The following is a 15946-nucleotide window of genomic DNA, read 5'->3' on the forward strand; positions in this document are numbered from 1 at the left end:
TGGAGAGGCAACATGGTCTCTGCTACGTGAGTCTGGGAGGGTCAGGTCCATGCAGCACATGGTGCCTATGTGCTCTCTGTCTCTCTGGGCATTTTGGGAGCGGAGCCCCCCCTGGAATTAGAGAAGGAAAATTCAGGGACTGGTGTTCAAGTAAGAACTCCAAGTTTCTGAACAGTTCCTGACACAAAGCACTAGGATGTTGGGTCTATCTGCATTTCAGGGTCTTGTCTTCAGGCAAGCAGTTTACAGATGAAGAGTTTGTATTGGTGGGTTGAGGGGCATTTTTTCCTGATGGAGCTGTGACTTCTCTACAAAAACCTTATGAGAAAAAAAAAATCTACAGGATGAAGTGAAAGAAGAAATGGCCGGCCAGTTCTCAGGTAAGCCTGGCATCCCAAGTCAGAAGTCTAGTCGTGTTTTTCTCCTAAAATTCCTTGCATTTAGAAATTGCAAATGTTGATTGCTCTAGTTCTGAAGTTTCTGGTGCATGTGTTCTTGAATGTAGTATTCATTTTTTGAAGGATACCATAGGCTAGGTCTTTAGAACACTACTCCTCTATATCCCAGATAACCCCTACCTCCCCTACCTCCCTTCTCTGCCTTCTTTCCAACCTGGCTGCAGTAGGCCATCAGCAGTTGTCACTTTGAATTAAAGTCCTGCAAGTATTGAAAATATTCCCTTGGTGGCATATCCAGAGGGGAAGGTGTTTGGCGTCTAAGATTCCCGTTGCTGATGAGGTCTGGTCCTGGTTTATCAGGGAGGGAAAACATTTCTCATTTAGGGCCTATCTGTATGCTTTACCAGGTCTGTGTAGCCCAGGAGGAAGAAAATGCACAATTAAAATGATGGATATAAGGTCCAGTATAACGTGGAAGTTTCTCAGATTAAAGAAGTGAGGGGAGGGGATTGTTGAGTCTTCCCCTTTAGAATGTGAAAAAGATGGAAAGCCTGGGTGGATCAGTCGGTTAAGCAGCTACCTTCAGCTCAGGTCATGATCCCAGGGTCTTGGGATTGAGTCCCCCATTGGGCTTCTAGCTCAGCAGGAGCCTGCTTCTCTCTCCGCCTCTGCCTGCCACTCTGCCTGCTTGTGTGCGTGCTCTCTCTCTCTCTCTCTGACCAAAAAATAAATAAAAATTTTTTTTAAGATTTTATTTATTTTATTTGACAGAGATCACAAGTAGGCAGAGAGGCAGGCAGAGAGAGAGGGAGGAGGAAGCAGGCTCCTTGCTGAGCAGAGAGCCTGATGTGGGGCTCGATCCCAGGACCCTGGGATCACGACCTGAGCTGAAGGCAGAGGCTTTAACCCACTGAGCCACCCAGGCGCCCCAAATAAAATATTTTTTAAAAAAAGAATGTAAAAAAGATGTTCTATGTAGAATACACTAGAGGTTTGTCTGGGTGGCTCAGTCAGTTTTGCACTGGACTGTTGATTTCAGTTCAGGTCATGATCTCCAGATCCTAGAATGAGACCCGCTTCTGGTTCCCTGCTCACTGGGGAGTCTCTTTGAGATTCTCTCCCTTTACTTCTGGCCCTCCCCTCCTCCTTCTAAAATATAAATCTTTAAATAAAAATAGACATTAAAAAAAATACAGTAGGTATTACAGCACATGGAAACTGTGGTGTCTAAATGTGGTATCTCTGAGAGTCAGATGGGGACCCCGAATGTGGGTCCATGATTGGGTGGAAGCCAGTCAAGTGGGCACTGAGAAGAATTCACCTGAGGCAGAACAAAGGTATTAGAAGTTTACCGAATACACTGCAAGAGCGCAGCAGGCAGGACAGCAGAGGAGAGGCTGTCTATAAGGAGACAGTGGTGGGGGCTGTGTTTAAATGAGGAAGGTGGGGGTTATGGGAGCTTATCCAATTTTCTCTTTTCTGGTCACTGTACCCAGTTTTCAGTAGCCCGGTGGTTGGTCAGGGCCCATGGTTACTTTGAGGTGGGTCCCCTGATGGGCCTGTCTGTATTCAACCATAGGGGCGCTGGGGGCCCTTTCTCCATTCCTTTGATCAAGTCTGCTTGCCTAAAAGCAAACTCAATAGAAACTATAGGTGATTTAACATCATTTATATCCACTGTATTTTCATAATTAGATTTCCAGTCTGCATTACTGTTCTCAGACCACAAGAAAACACCAGTGATAGCATGTCCTTTGGTGGGCCTTGGGCACTGAGATCAATTTGTTGGCATATACCTAATGTTAACTGCTTTTATTGGCTTGTTGCTCTTTGCCAGATTCCTCCCCTATAGTGTTCATATTCCCCGTCTTACATTTGTACAGACCTTAGGTGTACAGAGTGATATACAGAAACCATCACATTTCAGATGAAAACTTCTTTCTCCTGAGTTTCTTTTGCTTGGAGTCTTTCCTTCTTTTAACTCCACCCTTATATTTTATCAAAACAGCAAATACCATGAATTAACCCAGCTGTTGACTTGAATTATAAAAGTAACATGATTCAACATGAAAATAAGAAACTTTCTACAAATCTCTGACAGTAGTAAATTGCAATATATAATGTATATAGAAGTCCTACAGAGCAACAAACTCATGTGAAACAAAAATGTTTTAATACCTTTAAAATCCAAATATTTCTTAAATCATTCATGAAAAAGCATCTCAAGTCAGAATTAAGCCCTCAGTCAAGCATTAGGAAGCTACATTACAGCTATTTAATATACAAAGAGCTCTCTTTCCCCAGTCACTTCATCTAATGTCTGTTTCCAGGATCATACAGACTTAAGCTTCTCTCCACCGCATGCCACCGTTTCTTCAGACCCTGAAAACTGAATTTGTTGAACACCAGAAATATGACCTTGTATAAACGTAACATTTAGTTGTTGAGCCTCTGTAAGTTCTGCACTTAGTCCATCTGTAGCTATGACTCTTCCATCAATTCCTTTCTCTCTTTTCATAGCCTCTCTGAATTTCTGAAAGGATAATTTTAGAAGTTCAACAGAACCATCACAGCCTGAGGTCAGCATGGCAAAGAGAATTTCTTCTCCCTTGATTGTCCTCCGTTTCTCTTGATGGCATCTTTCATTTGCTTCAGATGTTACAAAGCTGATGAGCTCACTTACTCATTCTTGAACACAGTCCTTGGCATTTTACAATCCTTCCTGTTTGAGGTATGACATTTTTCATTATCCTTGCTACATTTGCAGTTGGAAGATAGATATTGCATTCTCTGAAACGGTCTTTTGAACCATTTGTGTCTTCATGATCATTCACGCTGTGCTCATTGTCATCATGAGGCTGAATCACATAGTGGCTTCCTCCCATGTAGTGTGCAGCTGTGCCTAGTAGAGAAGCATCTGTCGTAGCGCTGTCGCCACTGGTTGTCATGAAATACAGTGAGAACCGTGTTGTCAGTGGTGTTCAGAAACACCTTTCTAAAAAGGGGTCTGATCTTTGCCCAAGTTCAACCTTTGAGGCAAGTCCAGGGACCACAAGCCGCCAGAAGGCTGCATTTTTTACATGTAAGCCAGACTGCGGGGAGACCAAATCCACTCCTCCCTCCCGGGCACCTCCGTTCCTACCCAGGCAGGTTTGCAGGCTGGCCCTAGCCCCACCGCCCCCGTGGGCTGACTGTCAGGCCAACCACGGCGCGCATCACCCTACTCCTTGACCCAGGCCCCAGGCCAGCACCCAACACCTGTCGGGCATCTACCCGCCCAGGGCACTGGGGCAAAGATACCCGGCCCTGCCATGCCCCTGCTAGCTGTTGGGCCCCCACACCCCCACCCTGACTCTGTGCACCAGCCTTGCTAAGGGCCCAGGGTTGGGAATGGGGTCCAGGCCAGTGTCTCCCACCAAGCTCACCGCACAAAATGGAGCCGGCTGGGGTGCCATTGAGAGGAGGTCTGATGGTGCCCTCGGGAGCTCCCTCCTCAGCCTTGGGCCAGGAGCTCCTCTGAGCAAGAGGAAGCCTTACCTGCCTCCAGCAGCACAAAGCTGCCCGCAGCCAGAGCAACCTGCCCCCATTCTTGCCCAAGCCCAGGGCCAGGGTAGGAGGGAGGCAGGTATAGGAGGAAGGCCAGTGGCACTGGCCATGGCAGCATTGGGATAGGCAGGAGATTCCTTTCTTTCTTTCTTTTTTTCTTTTTTAAAGATTATATTTGCTGGGGCACCTTGGTGGCTCTCTGGGTTAAGCATCTGCCATGGGCTCAGGTCAGGATCCCACAGTCCTGGGATGGAGCCCTGCATCTGGCTCTGGACAGTGGGGACTGTGCTTCTGCCTCTCCCTCTCCCACTGCTTGTGTTCCCTCTCTTGCTGTCTCTCCCTCTGTCAAAAATAATAACATAACTTTAAAAAGATGACATTTATTATTTGATAAAGATAGCAAATGAGCAGTGGTGGAGGGTGACCATGGAGTCAGATCCGGGGCTCAATCCCAGAACCCTGGGATCACAATTTGACTTGAAGGCGTACAGTTAACTGAGCCACCCAGATGCACTTTTCTTAAAAGAACACAATCAAAGAAGTGCAGATAAAATTAAATTTCCTTTTACTTGCAGCCCATTGCTAAACTCTTGAGATAGGCACAGTGTGACATTCCTCAAGGAGTTCACAATGATGGCAATGCTGTTTTGTTGGAGGTAAAAAGTAACCTTAGCTTGACATTAGCCAGACCTCTAGGATCCTGTAAGTCCTCTTTAACATAGGATAATCCCTTTGAAAACTGTCTTTATGTCTACCCCCTGAATATATGTTGGCAGTCATCCCCCAAGCATAGAGCCCACTGATAGATATCTGAAGGGTCCATGACTAAGGTTTTACAAGATAGTCATATGTGACCTCATCATGACAGCACCTTCAAGGTTCTGGACACCTTGCTTCCAAATTCATTAGAGACTTCTGTTGTTCCCTCAACCCCCTCCCCCACTGAACATACATCATCAGTCACTGCTCACAAACCTAGTATAGCTCTTTCTACCCATAGGTCCTGTCCCCATATTTAATAATACCACTTTTTTGCACCAAAGACATTTCAATTATTTCTTCATCATTCACTCCTGAACCCCAACATTTCACATCAAAAAAATCTCAAGAATTCTTTCTTGACCATTTGCTCCTGTCCCACATCCCTGTTTGCACTGAATAGGGAGAGCTCTCACCTTTGTGTAGTTGATATATTTGACTTCTGGGGGTGGAGGTTCTTAGGCAGTCAGCCCTCTGTCCCATTGGTTTTTCTTTTCTCCACACTAATGTCATGGACATACACTTCTTCTCTTCTTCTTTTTAATAACAAGTTTTTTTTTAAAGATTTATTTATTTGACAGAGAGAGAGAGAGAGATATCACAAGTAGGCAGAGAGGCAGGCAAAGAGAGAGGGAGAAGCAGGCTCCCTGCCAAGCAGAGCCTGATGTGAGGCTCAATCCCACAACCCTGAGATCATGACTTGAGTGGAAGGCAGAGGCTTAACCCACGAGCCACCCAGGCACCCCTGGACATATATTTCTGTTTAGCTCTTTGTGTTTTCAGAAAAAGAGAAAAACCACATAATTAACATTTTTTTAAGATTTATTTATTTATTTGACAGACAGAGATCCCAAGTAAGCAGAGAGGCAGGGAGAGAGAAGGAAGCAGGATTCCTGCTGAGCAGAAAGCTGGATGTGGGGTCCTATCCCAGGACCTTGAGATCATGACCTGAGCCAAAAGCAGAGGCTCAACACATTGAGCCACCCAGGTGTCCCCATAATTAACTTTTTGAGGGTCCTAAAATCCTGAAATATAATAGATCAGAAATGATGATTGAAACAAAACTTTTCAATGAAATACCATATTGAGGAATCATGGATTAAAATAGCCAAGAAAGGGGTACCTGGGTGGTTCAGTGAGTTAAAGCCTCTGCCTTCAGCTCAGGTCATGGTCCCAGGGTCCTGGGATTGAGCCCCACATCTGGCTCCCTGCTCAGCAGGAAGCCTGCTTCTCCCTCTCCCACTCCCCCTACTTGTGCTCCCTCTCTTGCTCTGTCTTCCTCTGTCAAATAAATAAAATCTGTTTTTACAAAGTATGGATGTGTGCATGAAAAGTAAATAGGTAGATCAATTGGGTGTCTGGGTGGGTCAGTTAAATAAATGCCTTCAGCCCAGGTCATGATCCTGGAGTCCAAGGATCGAGTCCCAAATATGGCTCCCTGCTTTTGGGGGCAACTGATTCTCCCTCTGACCCTGCCCCCTTTTGTGCTATCTCTCTCTCAAACAAACAAAAAGTAGATCAATTTTATTTAGACCCCTTCTTGTTTCCCTCATTCTTCTCCAGTTTGACACCTGCTGTGAACACTGCTTTAAGCTCCTCTCTGTATATTGAGCTGCATGTCATTTTAGATAAACTCTATAAAGGTCAGACAACCTGGGTGAAAACCTGATCCCTTCCATGTTACTGGATGTCTGACAAAATATTCCCCCCAAAATAGAAGAATGTGTGTGTTCTGAGATTTTCATTCATTAATTTATTAATTTATGAATTACTGTTAGATGGTCTTGGGTAAGTAGGAAATGGTGAGAAAGGATTGTTGTTGGCTTTCTTGCTCTTCCAGTAACATCTATAATGGGTATAAAACCCATTCAGGGAGCACCTCGGTGGCTCAGTCAATTAAGCATCTGCCTCCAGCTTGGGTCATGGTCCCAGGATCCTGGGCTGAAGCCCTGCATTGGGCTCCCTGCTCAGGGGGGAGTCTGCTTATCTCTCTCCCTCTGTAACCCCTGCCTTCCTCAAGTCATCTCTTATGTTCTCTCTCTCAAACAAAAGATTTTAAAAAATAATTAAAAGCATTTTTTACCTGTTCCAAATCCTCCAAGACTTCTTGTCTTAGAGTTCTACCTCTTTCTTCTTTAAAACTTTATCCCTTTGCCCATAGGTACTGCCTTGTTAGAAAGGTAGACTCTAGGCTCAGTCAGTAAACGACTGCCTTAGGGTCAGGTCATTATCCTGGAAACCCAGTATCAAGTCCACATTGAGCTCACGGCTCCACAGGGAGTCATCTTCTCCCACTGACCTTCTCCCTCTCATACTCTCTCACTCTCTCTCTCAAATAAATAAATAAAATCTTAAAAAAAAGAAAGAAAGAAAGAAACACGGACTCTGATCCCACCCCAGTACTCCTGAACAGAATGTGCATTTTCACAACATCTCTAATGCACGGTTTTGAAGTTTAACCCACTAAGAGATTCCACCTAAGAAACAGTCACAACTTTCTGTATGATGTAAACACAGTGGTAAAAAATGTGTATGCCTGTGTTGATGCCTTCATTTGACAAGTTATCTTGGAGAAACAGAGTATTAATAATGGTTTTGTGGATCCTATGCCATCCTCTTACCTCAAGGTTAGAGAATCCATTAGAGCATATTACTGTGTTAAAAAATTATCTTCCTGTGTAACGTAGAAAATTCACCTAAGCCAGAACTAGCTGTCCTGGTATAATTGAACTAACTTGAGTTCGCTGATTGGTGAGTCACAGAAAGTGTACTCGGTCGGGGTTGTCAGGGGTTGTCACACCAAAAAAGCCCTGCAATTTGCAGCCAATAAGGAGGTAACCGTAAATAACTTCCAAAGTAGAGATTTACAGAGCAAGGAAGAATGATTTGTTTTTATTTGGGGTTAGGGTAAATATTTAGAAAGTGGATCCTTGTCATCGTCCATAGAGCTGGCCACAAGGAGGCACAAGTGCCTCAAGAAAACACTTCTCTACATGCTTTGCATTTTACCTTAAAGAGTTTGTGCTCCTGCTTGGGTGGAGATTTTAAAATATAATGAGATAAAGGGAACTAACTAACTCCCTGTATCATCTTGGGTACATTATGAACTCTTCTAATGGCCACTTGGTGACTGTGGTATTTCTTGCAGGGACAGCTGACCTTCAGGGATGTGGCCATAGAATTCTCTCAGGAGGAGTGGGGACTCCTGACCCACACATAGCGGCAACTGTACAGGGATGTGATGTTGGAGAACTATGGACACTTCCTATTCTTGGGTGAGGAAAACTCCTTCCAGATTTCCCACACCCCACTCAGGGTTTTTTGGTTTTTGTTTAAAGATTTTATTTATTTATTTGACAAAGAGAGATCACAAGTAGGCAGATAGGCAGGCAGAGAGAGAGAGGAGAAAGCAGGCCCCCTGCCAAGCAGAGATCCCAATGAGGGACTTGATCCCAGGACACTGAGATCATGACCTGAGCCGAAGGCAGAGGCTTAACCCAGCAAGCCACCTAGGCACCCCCCACTCAGGGTTTTGTTCCTTCCTGTGAAGACTGACTCTTTGGAGATTCCTCTTTGAACACTGGATTTCAGATCCGGGCAGAAAGGGAAGTAAGTACAGGTTTGTACATGTAGAGAAGCAACTTCATGATATGTCCTTTTCAGATTTACCTTCCCTTCCTTAAGGGAACATCATCACTTCTGTAGATGAGTGTCAGTTCTAAATACTGAGGGGCATAAAATGGGTACTTCTCACATCTTCTACTTCAATTTCTTCTCTTTATTATTGTATTTCATTCTTGGAAGTGAAGGTCAGGATGTGAACTTTGGAAATCCCTCCTTCATGTTGTAAAGGGGCTGTTTTTCAGCAGCATTTGGGAAAACATGTTCTTGATTTTGCAGTGTCCTCTCTTCTCTCCTGAGCACAGTCATAATGGAAAGTTAGAATCTCCTGCAGTACTCCTTTCCTTTCTTTTCTTTCTTCCTTTAAGAGAGAAAGTGCAAGGGGGTGGGGAGGGTCAGAAGAAGAAGCAGACTCCCCACTGAGCAGGGATTCCTGATGCAGGACTCCATCTGGGACACCAGGATCTTGACCTGAGCCAAAGGCAGTCAAGCCAAAGGTGCCCCACCTTTCCTTTTTTTTTTCTAATAAATGGGTCTCACTGTGTCAAAAGCCAGACTTGGTCTCCTTTTTGGAACCAAAGAGGGAGCCTAGGGATGTGATGAGAAAGGATACTGAATCCCTCCATCCAGGTAGGTGGGAATGAATGAGGCGGGTGACAGAGGGGAGGTCCAAATGCAAAGGAAGATGATAGACCTTAAACTGTGGTTTGAGTAGCTGTCTGAATAGAAATTAGTTTAGTAGTGTGGTATTATTTCTCTCCTTCTTATGGAGGGACAGATGCCATCCAACATTCTTGGTCTGTCATTCTCTAAGGATTCTCCTTCAGTGCCAGTCATAGTCCATCACATTCACAGGGAGGGCCTCCATAATCTGAGAGCTTTTCCACTGCTTTGAGGGCCCTGCAGAAATCTCCATATTTCTGAGGAACTCTGTTTAGCCATTAGCAAGCTGTGTTTTCCCTCCTCTGAGAAATGTGTCGGACCATGGTTTAGTTTAGTGCAGAAAGTTAGTTAATTAGTTTAGTTAGTTTAGTTTAGTTTAGTTTAGTTTAATGCAGAAATCCAGAACAGTGGAGACAGACAGCACATGTTTTCTGGTTTATGCTTTCCAATGTTATGGAGGCTATAAACTGAACTCTACAAAACTGAGACTTAGTAACTTCATCAGATAACAAAGTACTTCCCTGAAATGAGAAAATCTAATGCTTTCTTTCTCTTCAGAAGTATTTTTTGGGGGCACCTGGGTGGCTCAGTGGTTGGGCGTCTGCCTTTGGCTCAGGTCATCATCCCAGAGTCCTAGGATCAAGCCCTGCATCAGGCTCCCTGCTCCTCCATGGGAGACTTGCTTCTCTCTCTCGCACTACCCCTGCTTGTGTTCCCTCTCTCACTATCTCTCTCTCTCTCTGTCAAATAAATAAATAAGGTCTTTTTTTTTTAAGTTATTTTTTTAATATTAACTAATATAGAAATTTCCACTCTGTTCCATTCCTCAGTGTTGAAATAACATAGAATTCCTACCTAAATGAATGCCACAGTGGAGTCAGAACATTTGGATCTCAGATTTTGTAGCTTTTAATAAAGTCTCAGTTGCTACCTTATTAAAAATTGCATCAGTTCATAATTCTGTCTTGTATGAAGCTCCTGTGACTTTTTCCTATGTGTTTTCATTTTCTAAATAGTTATATATAAGCATCCTCATTTTTTTTTAATCAAAAGTTCTCATAGTACATAGGCATGTGCTTTATAAGAAGCAAGGTAATGAGTAAAATTCCCATATTTAAGGAAAAAATTTTGTTCATAAATTTTTTACTTCACTAAAAATTAAACATGTACTTTTCATCTACTTTCCTCAGAATGTATCTGAATTTCCTCCCAAATATTTATGTTTTATGAAGTTGTCAGGATATTTTACACATTGGTGGTATTTATTTAGAAATGAACAGATTAAGGTGTCTGTGTGACTCAGCTAATTGAGCATCTGCCTTCACCTCCTGGCATGATCTAAGGTTTCTGGGATTGAGCCCCAGGTCTGATTCCTGCTCAGTGGGGAGTCTACTTCTCCCACTCCCTCTGCACCAGCCCCCCAGCCACTCCTGGGCTCTGTCAAAAAAATAAAGTATTTTTAAAAATAGAAATAAAAGGATTTTAATTTGCTTGGTTCCAAGGAATGAGTTATATCTTACATTCAGATGAAAGGAGGAATATATTAATAACATGATACCTTTTTTTTCAAGTCTTTTAAGCACTTATTTGTAAAATTATCATTAGACTTTTTTTTGTGTGTGAATTTTAATTAATTTGTCAGTGAAGGCCTGTCAGTAATTCATTGCTTGTTTTTCTTGCATACACAGTTTAAAATTGTATTTATTTAGTAGTTTTCTTACTAAATCATGTTTTTTAATGTAGAAATTTGGGTTTAATTTGGGCTTACTCCAGCTTTGCAATTCCATAATCATGCACTTCCTTTTGTCTGGGACTCTCCACAACTTTAGTTACTTCTTGTTTCCTTATTAACTGTGTATCTTGATATAGGATAACAATTTTTAAATCTGGATTTGAAGACAATGTGCCTTTACTCAAATATGAATCCACTTTATGCCCTTTGCCAAGAATATTATGTATTTGTCTGTGTCAATATCACCCATACATACTTTGTAACTCATCTTGTGTATTTCTTTCCCTGGTTAGTGGTCTGTGTATACTGCATCATGCCTACATGAGTTGTCATTATAGAAATAATTTCATCATCTATTTACTGGTGGATTTTTATTCTCCTTTCATGAGAGACACTTTTGAAAAGTAATTTTGAAACACTTCCTGGAGCACCTGGGTGGCTCAGTGGGTTAAAGCCTCTGCCTTTGGCTCAGGCCATGATCCCAGGGTCTTGGGATTGAACCCCACATTGGGCTCTCTGCTCAGCGAAGAGCCTGCTTCCCTTCCTCTCTCTGCCTGCCTCTCTGTCTACTTGTGATCTCTGTCAAATAAATAAAATCTTAAAAAAATAAACTAAACTGATAGTCTCAACTGCATCCAAAATTATTCTGCTTATCTCCATTCCTGCACACACCTTGTTTCTAATATCACGAATCCTATCTTTTATGTTGTGTGCTTTATTACCTATATTTATTATGTCTTGTGCTTTGATTTTTAAAATATTTTGAGGTAGAAATGAAAGCAACCTGTGCTACCTTATTACAGCACTGTGGGTTTCTATAATCTTGGAAATATTTATATTTAGTTGAGAGCTTTATGTTGTCTTGTGGTTTTAGTTTCTGTTTAGAATCCTTTTCTTTCAACTAGAAGTACTTCCTTTAGTATTTCTTGAAGGACAGGACTACTGGTAAACATACAGGGGTTTCTATGTGAGAAAGTCTTCATTTCTACCTTCATGGAAAATAATTTTCCCCGATAGAGTATTCTTGGTGGATATTTTGATCTTTTAATGCTTGAATGCACTGTCCCATACAGTTCTTCCTACCAGGTCTACTGAGAATCCCACTACTTATAGGAGCTCTCTTGTGTAAGAAGAATGGCTTTTTTCATATTGTCTCAAAATTCTCTTTTCACCTTCGATTTTTTTCATAGGCTAATTACAAGGCGTCACTGTGTTGACATTTATCCCACTTTGAATTTCCTGAGCTTGCTGAATTTGTTCTTTCCACATACATGAGAAGCACAAGCCCTTAGAACTTCATGTAAGCCCTCTGCCCCCTTTCACTCTCCTTTCCTTTTTGGGGCCCCTTAATGTAGCCATGGGACCACTTTCTGGTGTCCCATGAGTGCCTAGACTATCCTATTCCACATTTTTCTTTGGTTCTCTCACCAGGTAATTTAAAACAAGGGGTTTTTACAAAACAAAAAACAGAACAAAACAATAGATCTTGAAGTTGAATCTTTCTTCCACTTGCTCAAGTCTGTGGGTGAGCCGCTGGTGTGTTTTTCACTTCAGGAATTGTACTCTTCAAATCCCATTTGCTGGTTGGTTGGTTGTTATAGTTTCTGTGTCTTTGGATTTACATTTTAGTCCTGCATAGTTTTCCTAATAACATTTACTTACCCATCTATTTTTCTTCTTTCTCCATGAGCAGCTTTACCATGGTTATTTGAATTCTTTCTCAGGCAATAAATAGTTATTAATTAATTTATTATTTTTAAAAGATTTTATTTGACAGACACAGAGAGAGGGAACACAAACAGGAAGTGGGAGAGAGAGAAGCAGGCTTCCGGCTGAGCAGGGAGCCTGATGCGGGAATCGATCCCAGGACCCTGGAATTATGACCTGAGCTTAAGGCAGATGCTTAATGACTGAGTCACCCAGGCGCCCCCCTCTTTTTTAAGATTTTCTTTATTTGACAGAGACAGCGAGAAAGGGAACACAAGCAGAGGGAAAGGAAGAGAAGCAGTTATTAATTAATTAAGAGCCAGTATTGGACATTTGTTTCACTCATCTGGTTAGAACACATTTTTCTGGTTCTTTGAATGCCTTATTATCTTCTGTTGACATTTGGGAATTTTATTTTTTATTTTATTTTTTTTTTTAAGATTTTATTTATTTATTTGACAGAGAGAGATCACAAGTAGGCAGAGAGGCAGGCAGAGAGAGAGGAGGAAGCAGGCTCCCTGCTGAGCAGAGAGCCCGATGTGGGACTCGATCCCAGGACCCTGAGATCATGACCTGAGCCGAAGGCAGCGGCTTAACCCACTGAGCCACCCAGGTGCCCGACATTTGGGAATTTTAAAAAAACAGCCTCCGGGCCCAGGATTATGGACTTGCTTTGTACAGATGAACAGAAATAATAGCAGTTTGGGGACTGCTCTTACATGTTCTAGGCATTTGTCATGTCTGAAAATGTGTGATTTCTCAGTTTTCAAAATGTTGTTACCTTTTCAGAGTCTGCGATACCTTCCTCTCTTGCTTCATCTCTATAGTCTCTCCATTGGTTGAACAAATGCTCACCTTTTGGCCGGGCAGTCACCATAGTGCATCTAGAAGGTGCCATCATTCCTTGCTCCTTCCGTGTCAGACATGACTGAAACATGTCCACAGGCAGCAGCAAAGTAGTGAGAGCACTGAATGCACAGGTCACTCATTTGTTTCTCTCCTGAGGAGAGGTGTAAGTGTTCTCACAGTGTTTCCATGGGGTGTCTGGGAGGGTGAGTCACCATTGTGGGCAAGCGTCACAAACTTTGTCTCCCTGATGTGTGTATATGTATATAACATATATATGTATATGTATGTGTATGTGTGTATGTATATATGATATAATATAGTTCATTAAATATTCACATATACAAATATATACATACATACATGTGTATATATATACATATATGTATACATGTAGACATGTGTGTGTGTGTACACACAAACACATCTTTTTTTTCTTTTTAATTTTTTTTTTTTATTTATTTGAGAGAGAGAGCAAGAGAGGCGGGAAGGTCAGAGGGAGAAGCAGACTCCCCATGGAGCTGGGAGCCTGATGCGGGACTCGATCCCGGGACTCCGGGACCATGACCTGAGCCGAAGGCGGTTGCTTAACCAACTGAGCCACCCAGGCGCCCCCAAACATCACATCTTTATCCATTTATCTGTTGATTGACATCTGGTTTTTTGGTTTTGTTGACTGTTTCCTTTACTGTGCAAAAGGTTTTTTATCTTGCTGAAATCCTAACATTTTTGCTTTGGTTTCCTTTGCTTTTGGAGACATGTCTAGCAAGAAGTTGTTGCGGCCAAGGTCACAGAGGTTGCTGTCTGTGTTCTCCTCTAGGATTTTGATGGACTTTTGTCTCATGTTTAGATCTTTGATCCATTTTGAGTTTATCTTTCTGTATGCTGTAAGAAAATGGCCCTGTTTCATTCTTCTAGATGTGGCTGTACAACTTGCCCAACACCATTTTTTTAGGGGATTGTCCGATTTCCACTAGATACTGTTTACTGATTTGTTGAAGATACATTGACCATAGAGTTCAGGGACCATTTCTGGGCTCTCTATTCTGTTCGATCTATGTGTCTGTTTTTGTGCCAGTACCATACTGTCTTGATGTTACAGCTTTGTGATACAATTTGAAGTCAGGAATTTTGATGCTTCCAGAATTGTATGTCCTTTTCATTATTACTTAGGATATTTGGGGCCTTTTTGGTTCCATAGAAATATTAGGATTGTTTATTCCAGTTCGGTGAGAAATGCTGATGATATTTTGATAGGGATTGCATTGAATGTGCAGACTGCTTTGGGTAGCATAGATATTTTAGTGTGTGTGTCCTCAATTTCTTTCCTAAGTGTTCTTTAGTTTTTCAGAATACAGATCTTTTCCCTCTTTTCGGTTTATTTTTCCCTCTTTTAGGTTTATTCCCAGGTATCTTACAGTTTTCGGTGCAATTATAAATGAGATGGACTCCTTGATTTCTCTTTCTTTTGCCTTATTGTTAGTGTATAGCAGTGCAACTGATTTATGTGCATTGATCTTCTATCTAGCAACTCTGCTGAATACTATATCATTTCTAGCGTTTTTTTTAAATAAAGATTTTATTTATTTGACAGAGAGACACAGCAAGACAGGGAACACAAGTGGGGGAGTGCAAAGGGGAGAAGCAGGCTTCCTGCTGAGCAGGGAGCCTGATGTGGGGCTCTATCCCAGGACGCCAGGATCATGACCTGAGCCGAAGCCAGATGTTTAATGACTAAGCCACCCAGGTGTCCCACTTCTAGCAAGTTATGAGTGGAGTCTTTTGGGGTTTTTATATAGAATATCATGTTGTCTGTGAAGAGTGAGAGTTTAACTACTTCTTTGCTGATTGGGATATGTTTTATTTTTTATTGTGTGATTGCGGAGTTTAGGACTTCTAGGACTATGCTGAACATCAGTGATGAGAGTGGACATCCTGCCATGTTCCTGACCCTAGGGGAAAGGCTCCCAATTTTTCCCACATTGAGAATGATATTAGCTGTGTGTTTTTCATATATGTCCTTTATGATGTCGAAATATGTTCCTTTTATCCCTACACTGCAGGGAGCATTCTGTCAAGAAAAGATGCTGTTTTTGTCACATACTTTTTCTTTACCAGTTGAGAGGATCATATGGTTCTTGTCCTTTTATTAATGTGATGAATCACATTGATTGATTTGTGGATGTTGAACCACCCTTACAACCCAGAATAAATCCTACTTGGTCCTAATTCTTTTTTTTTTTTTTTTTTTTTAAGATTTTATTTATTTGGGCGCCTGGGTGGCTCAGTGGGTTAAGCCGCTGCCTTCGGCTCAGGTCATGATCTCAGGGTCCTGGGATCGAGTCCCACATTAGGCTCTCTGCTCGGCAGGGGCCTGCTTCCCTTCCCCTCTCTCTGCCTGCCTCTCTGCCTACTGTGATCTCTCTCTGTCAAATAAATAAATAAAATCTTTAAAAAAAAAAAAGATTTTATTTATTTGACAGAGAGGAAGAGATCACAAGTAGGCAGAGAGGCAGGCAGATGGTGGGGGAAAGCAGGCTCCCCACTAAGCAGAGAGCCTGACATGGGGCTCAATCCCAGGAACCTGAGATCACTATCTGAGCCAAAGTCAGACTCTTAACCCACTGAGCCACCCAGGTGCACCATGAATAATCCTTTTAACGTATTTTTGGAT

The 15946-nt window shown here is 42.2% G+C and overlaps 1 pseudogene; it reads right to left on the minus strand.

The window, feature by feature from the left end:
* Nucleotides 1–2730: 2730 nt before the first annotated feature.
* LOC122913338 lies at nucleotides 2731–3346 on the minus strand (annotated as a pseudogene).
* Between the last annotated feature and the right edge of the window lie 12600 nt (nucleotides 3347–15946).

The sequence above is a fragment of the Neovison vison genome, chromosome 7 (assembly GCF_020171115.1).
Source record: "Neovison vison isolate M4711 chromosome 7, ASM_NN_V1, whole genome shotgun sequence".
NCBI classification, from domain to species: domain Eukaryota; kingdom Metazoa; phylum Chordata; class Mammalia; order Carnivora; family Mustelidae; genus Neogale; species Neogale vison.